This window comes from Haemorhous mexicanus, chromosome 12 (genome assembly GCF_027477595.1).
Source record: "Haemorhous mexicanus isolate bHaeMex1 chromosome 12, bHaeMex1.pri, whole genome shotgun sequence".
In the NCBI taxonomy this organism is placed as follows: domain Eukaryota; kingdom Metazoa; phylum Chordata; class Aves; order Passeriformes; family Fringillidae; genus Haemorhous; species Haemorhous mexicanus.
The window spans coordinates 17572579-17582489 of record NC_082352.1 but is presented as its reverse complement, the minus strand read 5'-3'; the positions used below and the strand labels follow the sequence as shown (position 1 = coordinate 17582489).

General features: G+C 40.9%; 1 long non-coding RNA gene across 1 annotated transcript; it reads left to right on the top strand.

The window, feature by feature from the left end:
• The first annotated feature begins 508 nt into the window (after positions 1–508).
• On the top strand, positions 509–9628 carry LOC132332960 (uncharacterized). The gene is made up of 4 exons (XR_009488020.1): positions 509–638; positions 6536–6622; positions 7657–7850; positions 9434–9628. It is a non-coding gene; the product is annotated as an uncharacterized LOC132332960 (long non-coding RNA).
• Positions 9629–9911: the final 283 nt, after the last annotated feature.

Sequence of the window (9911 nt, the reverse complement as noted above, 5' to 3'; positions counted from 1 at the left end):
TTAGAAATCTAAGGCATGGAAAATTCATTCTTGACTCGGGAGCTGCTGGTTTGTCCAACCTCTGGTGGCACATGCCTGCCTCACGAGGGGATCTGCGAAGGTGCTTTGGGAAATTTAGGAGCTGAGAACCAGCACTCTTTGGCTCTTGGTGTCACTGAGGCATCCAGTTCCTCAGGAGCTGCCTCTGAGGAGGGAGCTGAGCTGGGCTGGTGAGAGCAGGGCTCTGGATGAGCACCCAGGACAGCAGAGACAATAATTAGTGCAAAGGCGTGTGGGGGAATGTCTCGCTCGCACCGAGGACGGCGCGGAGCCGCACCACCCACGAGGCATCACTGGGATGATGACTTAATTGAAAAGAGTTGCTCAAGCATGTACCAGGCCTGGCACAGAGTTAGAAACTTCTGCTTCAGGTAATGTTTTAACAAGTTGTTTTCTTTTTTCTGTTGTCACCTGAACCAGAAGATTCAGGTGCCTGCTTATTGCGTAGCTACACCTCGGGTTATGCACCAAGCCTGTTTTTTTCCTTTGTTTTGTTTCTTAGCTGGTTGCATTCATGTGTTCAGGCCTCTTCAGCACTTCAGATCCCAACTGAAACAAGAAATGGGAGGATGCAGAGCAAAGCTGCCATGAGTACACAGGTGAGAGGTGGAGTGTTCTACTTCATTCCAGAGAACAGGAATCATATCTGGTCAGTCAAGCTTTTATTCCAGTTCCAGCTTTTAGAGAAAATATTTACAGAAAAAATAAGCATTTGAAGTTAGACTCCTAAATCTAAATTGTGGGCTGATTTATAATAAAAATTGAAAGTCCAACTCTTTCTTATTCATTGTAATTTAAGGTAAAAAGGAAAAAAGTAGTAATAATAGCAATGATACACACCAAAGTAAAAAGGAAAAATTACCTACCCTGCCTGATAATTCCTTCTCCTTTGAAGACACCCCTGCCTCTTTTTTTTCCTCTGGAGAAGCAAATCACAGCATATCTGGAAGAATAACTAATTTAAGTTATTTTGGACAAGGAGGAGAGAACCAATTCCTATCAAGTCTCTTCAAACAACACTGAAGTTCCTGAGTACTGAATGGGCTGGAACTTGAGTGTTTTGGGTGATGAGCAATGTGGCTCTCTGGTGATCTGGGTGCTTGCAGGCAGGAAAAAAATTTACTCTGCTGCAGCTGCTCCATTGCTGGTCTGGTGTGGTCTGGCTTTGCACAGGGACCTGTGACTGAGGAGAGGGTTGGTGTCTTTTGCACCACCCTCACTTTCTGTCTAACTTCAGATCAGACTCCTGACAGCTCATGACTTGTGAAGTCCACAGGGAAGAGAATATTTTATGTCATTGTTTGTGGAGGCAAGTGAATAAAAGCTGTGGGAAGCTGTCCAGAAGAAATTGGGGATCTTAATCAGATTCTCTGAGTTGTGAAATGAGGTGGCAACAAGACTCCAATATCTCTGTTCACAATCTGTGCCACTTCCAGACCTGATTTTACCAGGGCAATAAAAGGCACATTCTTCCCTTCCTGATGTCATCAGAACTGATGCTGCTGCCTCTCTCTTAATCTCCCTGCGTCTGCTTTTAGTGAAAGGAAAGATAAATTTGAAACTTTGTAAGAACACCACTTAGAGCACAGCAGAGTTTATAATGGTGACAGATATGCACAGGTGACCTCCTGTCAGGGAGTGAAATCTGTCTTTTCTTAACGCTGCTCTAAGAAGAGATGATCAACTGACCCAATCAGCACAGCCTGTACCTGCACACTCAGGTGCTGGGATTGACAGAGATCCAGGTGAGCTGAGCCCCTGGAATATTGCTGTGTTTTCTGTATGGGGAAAGAGAAGAAAAAAGTTTAAAGCAAATATCCCATTGTCCTTCATCTACAGATTGTCCAAAGTGAACTCACAGACTTGCTTCTTTATGAAAGCACCCAGCAGTGTTTCATTTCAGCCCCCTGGCAGCCTTATGCCCACCAAGCTGGCTCCCAGGTAAAGGTTAACTTCAGTCTAACCCCCTTAGCCCTGACCACTTTTGGGAAAGTTCAGCTCTGCTGAAAGCTTCTGGTGTTGAGTAGGGAGTCTGCAGCCATCCAATAAACCCCACTAAGCACAGGGACTGCAGGGGGCTGTTTGCAGCCCCTTGTGTGTTAAAGCTGCAAAGTCTCTGGGCACAGTCCAGTTGGATGTAAACAGCATTCCTCTGCTGGGGTGGTAGACGATACCTTCCTCCCTGCTGGGCCTCGAGATGTAGCCAAAACTTGTTTACTCTGTAATTTAGAGTTCATTGTAATCTAAATAGGGATTTTTGCAATGCAAATAGGGCTGTACAGAATGTAATACATTTTATTTATCACTACTGTTAATTATGACTATATAGCTTATCACTCATCACATAGCTTGGATTGCAAAACACAATGTTTCAAACACACTTTAACTCTCAGATCATGATCAGTAAAGAGAATATATTATACTTTTAATATGCACTTTCCCCCACAGTATTTTACAATAGCCTGCATAAACTCCGTTTTGCAGAAAAGGTTTCCAAGAAATGAAAAAAAGAAATATCTTGATTCCATGTGCAAAGGTAGTTTCTGATTGCATAAAGTGGGCAAAAAAAGTGTCTTTGTGTTTGGTTACACGGAGTGCCCAGTTGTCCTGGCTGTTACAAATCTATGAGGGAGCCTGCTATTAACCCCAAAATTCTGAGTATTAGAAGATCATCCCACAATGATCTAATGCTAAGATAAATAATTGCAGTTGAGCATGGCTAGAACAGTCTGATGGATTCAGTGCTCTTTCAAGGTGCTGAAACTAGAAGTGGAGTGCAGAGGTTCAGGAACAATACTCAGTGAAGGAAAAGTCTCCTCTTTCCTTGGCTTGTAGGAGGTGATCTAGGTTTGCTTCTTCTCTAATTTATACCTGTCATAAACTAATAGTCATGCTCAGTAAAAAATGAAATATAAAAACTGCCCAGTGAAGAGTGAAGAGGGGTGAAGTGGTTAATGTTTGTTACATACCCTGATGCTGGACCTTGACATTCTGACAACACCCACCCCCCTTCAGGTGCCATTGCAGATAAATGATTCCCTCCATCAGAGATGAAGTGCTGAATGCTTCACTGCTGTCCATGAGGTACCATGACCGTTCTGACCCCCTCATGAGGTCAGAAATCTTTTATTAGTTGATTACTGTTCTAAGTTAATGTAGTTAGGCTAGGTCTAAGAAGCCTGGTTCTGTGAGCTTTACTAAACCCTCCAGCTCTTCCTGTACCACACTGCATTTCAGAGGGCAGTGCAGCTGGGAACAGGTCACCCAGAGGGAGCTGGAACCTCCATCTATCCAGTGAGGCTTTCAGGACCTGGCCAGGCAGAGCCAAGTTTGATCTACATTTGGCAATATCCCTGTGCTGGGAGGAAGGTGGATCTAGATGGCAGCTACAGATTCCATCCAGTCTCTGCATCTCCTTTCAGCTCCCCAACTCCTGTAAATCCATGATAACTGCAGGGGTGTTGCAGGTCTCACACGGCACTCATCATCCTCTTATTGGAGAGTATGGCTGGTCCTGCAAGGACTGCAAAAGTGGGGATGTGGCAGGAGATCCCAGTGCCTCAGGCATCTGTCTAAGTTCCCATCCAGCCCATGCACCTGGGTTCTTTCCCACAGCAAATGAGCAAGAGGATTAGGTTGTGATGTGCTGCTGGATTTTGGCCTAAAATGATATTGAGAGCACCACTGAAGAAGATGAGTAGATTGAGGGGATGCTGCATCTTCTATGCCCCAGTGCCTAAAAGTGCTGCTGATTTTAGCTGAATTTTGCCACAATAAATTTTTTTTCATCGATAAACTTATTGGTGAGATTGGCCACTGTGAGTGCAGTGCTGGAGGGAGATGCAGAAATCAATGCAGATATTTGGCAAACTGGAATATCTGACAGTGTTGGAATTAACAAAGCTGGTTTAGCATTTCCCCTGCCAGTATCCACTCCTGTAAATAAGAATTTCTTTTTTGTTGATGTAATTGCAATCAGCAAAATGTTTTGTAAAGCGAGAAGTTCTCTCTACAGTATTTTCTCTGATACCTGAAATTCCGAGTGGACGTGACATATTGTTCTGCTTTGAGTTTCATTTAATTTGAGCTTTATGATAATGCTGAAGTAACAGGAGACTGGTAGCAAGTACTCTTCATTTGAATATATTATCTTAGGTCTCAGCAGCTGCAGAAGTTGCATTTACATAGACAGATGGTGGTGTAAGAGCCACCACTACTGACTGTTCCACAACGTTAAGTAGTTTTTCAGTCTCTGTAAGAGGGAGTGCTTATTGTGTTTGGAGTACTAGCAGCAACCTGTTTTGTTTATTCTTATATAATCAAAAACCCCAACAACTCCAAAAAGAGCAGTCACTGTGAAGTAGCTGGTGTAAAGATGGAAGCAGTGAAACTGTCATGTTTGAAAATGCTGTTTGGGAGCTTCTGCAGTTTATTTTCTGAATGATTAGGGAGGCTGTCACAAGGTAAAAGATTTGGAAGTAAGCTGTCTGACGTTCGAAGGTACATGGCTTGTCACAAGAGCAGTTACACTGCAGCTAAATCCTTGGTGATGTAAACAGCTGTCAGCTCTCAATTAAACAGGGATCACTCCATGGCTTTGCCCTGCCTCTGAGATAAGGGAGCCTTGTTTCCATGCCTGAGCATCTACCTGTGCACAGAGCTGCTCAGCAGATTGCTGGTACCAGTTGTTTCCAATGCACAAAGTGCTGAGTATTACCAGGAAAGAAAAAGCCTGACACTTCTCCCTCTACCTGAGGTGCATGCTGTCCAAGGGTCAGGAAAACCCCTCCTGGCTGAAGTGCAGGGAGCAGCCCAGCTCACATGGCCCTGGCCCAGGTGTGTCTGGTACTGATGGTGCCGTGGCCCCTGGCTCAGGGTTACTGTTGGGCATGGGAGCACCATGCAGCACTTTATGCTCTTGTTTGAAAAAAGATTGCCTTGTCTTGCTCTGTCCTCTGCTTCCTCCTTGTGTAATGTACCTAATGTGGTCATGAACATAACAAAATATTTGCTACCATGTACATGTGCACGGGGCAGTATGGATTAAAGCAAACTGAACAAGCTTTACAGTATTTTCTCCAAGAACTCAATTAAAAAGATGTGCTTTCCATCACAAAGACGCTATCAACCCAAAAATCTTACTTTATATTCCCAGGACAGATCATTAATAGTATTTCAATCAAAATTTGATTATAATAATCTTAACCTGTTTAGTACAAGCCCTGCAGAGCCTTTTTTTTTTTAAACTGGATGAAAATAATACCATCTCAAAAAAGTTTAAAAAAATGTATTTGATATTGAGATAATTTAAACTCATTTCAGCAGAGACTACAGACAAGGGGCAAATGTTTTCCATAAAGCTGCTCTTTCTGAACACCAGTGTTTATGGGAGTCACATCCACTAAATCTGTGGGTCTGTCTCGTGAATGTTTTATCTAATTCCAGTGTTGCTAGCACGTCAGAGGGTTGTGCTTTTTGGGATGTTTCCAGTTGTCTGGTAGAAATCCAATTGCTTATTCATGGATGAAATCTGATCAAGATGGAAGATACTGCAATGAGTGGAATTACCTTTTGGCTTTGATGAGCTGGTCTAAAACTGGAGAGAGAAGCAAAATTCTATTATATATAATTTTTCTTTCCAGTTTTATTTATTTCCTATCCCTCCCCTTCATTCTTGCGCTTTTCTCTGGGCAATTGGCAAATCCATGAGTGTCGTTGATGTTTCCCCTTGGCTGAACATTAAATGTGTATTTTTGAAGGCAACCTCCCTATCTTGCACCTCCCTGAAATGCCCCAATCCTGTTGGCTCAGGGATTGTACTTGTTCTTGGAATATCCCAAGGGAAATCCCATCACTTTCCTCCCATTCACATGACCTAATGATTGTTTGAAAGTGCCTGATTTTGCAGCTTCTTTCTTTCAAAGTCTGAGTTTTGAAGTTTATTTATTATATTGGACTTTGGAGGACTTTAGGTCAGTTCACTTCTTTTAGCCCAGGCATGAAAATCTTTGCTGGAAATTATGTGGTGTCCATATAAATACTGAGATATAGTTAAGCAGTGGATATTTGCCTTAAAGAAAGAATACAAGCAATGAAAATACACCAACCTTTAGCCCACAACCATTATCTGTGGTACTTTAGTAATAGATGTAATACCTTGTGCAGAGTTCAAGGTTCTCATATTTAAAGACGGAGGGATTTTCTTTTCCCACAGAGTTAAAAAGAGAATGTCGTAACTAAAGACAACATTATTTTATTAGCTTAGAATGTTTTGAGAATAACCTGAACAGGTGCAAAAAGCTCCCATGTATGCTAGTCAATACAGAATATATTTATCTGCCATTGCAGTCTACAGCATTTCTGTATAACCATCTTAAGCAAAAATATGCCAGACCATTTGGGCCTTAGGATAATGATGTTGTGATTTATTGCCCTGCACTTCCATCCTGCAGCAATTACCAGAAGAGCTGATAATGGTCTGCAATTTGTTTTCCAGAATTGGGAATAGCTGCCAGCAAGAGCTGCTCTGAGGGAAAGGCAGTGGCTGTTTACCTGCCCTGCTCAGCCAGTCCAGGGAGGACAGGTCAGTGAAACCCTTGGGAAGGCACAGCCAAGTGCCAGCCTGGTGAACTGAGAGCAGCTGTTTCTTATGAGGTGCTGCAGTGGGACCCAACACTGACTTTTTATTAAGTTTCTATACAAAAATGTGAGACCTGATGAAAAGAATGGGTAATGTATCAATTTTTCTACCCTCCAGTTCACTCACATCGATTTAAGACATGTCCTCAATTCCAAGAATCAAGTGACACCACCCTGTTTTTAAAGAGCTCACAGCTCTAGCTATTGGTGGAGGTTCCTTATATTGGAATTTACTATAAGCACTTGTCATAGCTATATGAAATCTTTATAATCCATGGGATCAGAGATGTTTCCTGTTTTGAGTTGGTTTCTTGGTGACCTTGGTGTCAATGTATTGAGGCTCCACACACATTTTTCAGGAATTGATCCTTCCCAGCTGTGACAACAGCTTGTTCACCTGACAAGAGATGAGACCCAGTGAATCTCAGTACAAAGGACAAATATTCATCTTCAAATATTAGATGATTTCATACTTACTGAAAGTTTTTGGGTTTCTATTACTATCAGCAAGGTTGGTTTAGTTCTCTTTAATAGGAAAGGGATTGTAGGCTACAGAAAAGTAGTTTGACAGAAGGTGTCACAGCCTACCTCTTGGTAAATGTGTGGAGTAGGATTTCAGCACTTAATGAGCTGAGAACATCAAGTGATACACAAATATTTTGCCAACTGAAAAAAAGCTTTTTGGCTTCTCTAAGGAAAAGAAAAATTTTGTCTATGTTGTCATTGGAGAATGAAGCTGATTTTTTTTTTTAAGAAAAGCTGCATTTGGCTTAGTCTGTATTCTGTCTCATCTTCTGCTGGTTCTCCTTGTGTGTTTAGACTCTGCTGTATTCAGTACCTGGTATTTTCTTGAGCAGTCATATAGGTAGCAGTCTGCTACTGGAGCATAATAGATACTGGTTTGATTCTGACTTCTTAAGGCTTGGTATTCAAAAATTTAGAATGGTAAAATTCACTTATAATGTGCTTAATTTAAAGGAGAACAATTAAATGGTTTACCTTCCTCACAATAAGTACTTTTCTGAAACATGGCTGGAAAGAAGGAAGGAGTCCTGTTGGCATTCCCACTGGTGAAAGTCAGAACATATAAGGGTTTGGATCACATCCAGTAACAGAACTAAATCCAGTCCTGTGTTAAGATGATGCCAGGGAATTGCAGATGCCAAGCACAGGTAAGAAAGGACTCTGCATTACCATGCTTTCTTCTCTCTGCTTTCTTCTGCACTCCAGTTTGTGATAATTCTCCCCTGCATTCTCCAAAGTCAGTGGGATCCCCAACAAGTTTTCAGCAAGAACAGGAATTACAATGACTGCAGGCTCCTTAATGCACTTTCACTTTGGCAAGGACACATGAGTATTTTCCCACCATTCTTCTCCCCATTAGCAGCAGCAGCTCTTTTTTTTTTAAACCATTTTTTTTTTTTTGTCCCCCAGCTCATTTTGCTCCAACACTTCTGAAGGGTTACACTGAAGTCACTCTTCAGTGAGTAACCAAAATAATCAGGTATTAATTACAGCTAAAGAACAAGGTCCAAAGTGTGATTCATTATAATTCTTCAGTTCATCTAGAGTAAATAGGACCTTATCTGTGGGGCTGCCTAGGTTTTTTCCCTCAGTGATATGTGGAAACTATAGCTCAGGATCTTGGAGGAAACTTTGAACCCACTACACCAGTTTGAACAGGTCTGTGGCCTTTGGCTTTTTAATCCTTGCCTTTGTTCACTGTTAGATTTGAATGATTGCCAAGTACTGCAAAAGCCTGGAAATCGGATATTAATCTTGAAACTCTTATTTAGATTCTTTTCCCAAGGAAGATGTTGCACAATAAACATTGTCTATCCATTTGGCCATGGGAGAATGTTTTCCACTTTTGGTTCAACTCTTACTTTCAATAATGGAAGAAACTCAGCATTTTTCAGGAGTAGACACTGAAGCTACAAAGCAACATGAAGATGTCATTATTTAAATTTCTGTATGGTTATTTTCATTAATATGGCTTTGCTCTCATGTTAAACCCTTTCAGTAAAAGGTATCAAAAGGTTTTGCAAATGATAATACAAAGCAAATACTTTTTTTTTTTTGTGTCTTCACAGAATAATTTGTGCTTGAGATTGTAATATTTAAGTGCCCTACTGGTCTAACAGAAAAAATTAACCATTTGTACATTATTTTAGTCACTCTTACATTTCTGTAAATCTCTTGAGAAAGTAGGGATTTGAATAATGGTTTCATTTTAGTTCTGAATGGATCTATATTAGTACTTTCATGGTTTCTATGTTAGCACATTGGAATTAGAAGTACTTCATAAAAAATACCTTTTCATGTTGGATGTTCAGCTTATAATTCACATAATGGTTTTGAAAACTCTACCTTGCATGGCAACCTTTCAGTCTTTTGCCCACATAATTCCTGTTGGTTTAGGAACTCCAGCCAGTGCTCAGTTAATATGAAACCCAGACAAATAGACCAAATTAGTAATACAAGTGGTTATTCTCATCTATGTATGCAAATATAAATAATACTTTAGGATTATGCCTGGTAGTGTTTTTTAGCTTCAGCTGTTGTGTATGAAGAAAGTGGGTAGTATAACCATACCTTGGTTATTTCACTAAATTTCTTTTTTGTGCATTTATGTGATAAGAAGTGGTGTTTCCATTCCACAAAGAAGGCAGTATCCAGGGCTTCTCAAGGACTTCATAGGCCTTGAACTTTCTCCTACTCTAAGGACAATAACATTAATTTTTCTTTCTTGGAGGTTTTAAGATCTGAAGTGAGCTGTTGCTGATTCCAATACATTGAGACTGGGACCAAGGCAGACCCTGATCATCTCTATGAGGATGTCATGCAGAAAACCAAAGGTTACTCACAGCTTGGGTGAGGACACCAGAAGGAAAGAGTTCAGCAAGGAAGCCTGTATATTTCTTAAAGGTGGTGTCTTCATCAAGTGCAAATCAGGTAAGTCCAGTACAGTTAGGATTTGTCACTTGATTTCTTGAACCTGTGCTGATTTACCCTGATTTTGGTCTGACCCTCTGCTCCCCACATGCTTACAAAGACCGAACTCTTTTTGCAAGTCTAATAATGTGGCTGAAACTGGTAATTACTATACATACTTCTAGAAGATCTATAATATAATTAACAGCTGCTTCGAGTTGCAAAATTACAATAAGAGAAGATTTATGTGCTTCCCTTTAACTGAAGCATGGTTTACTTCGATAAATACAATTCTGAGA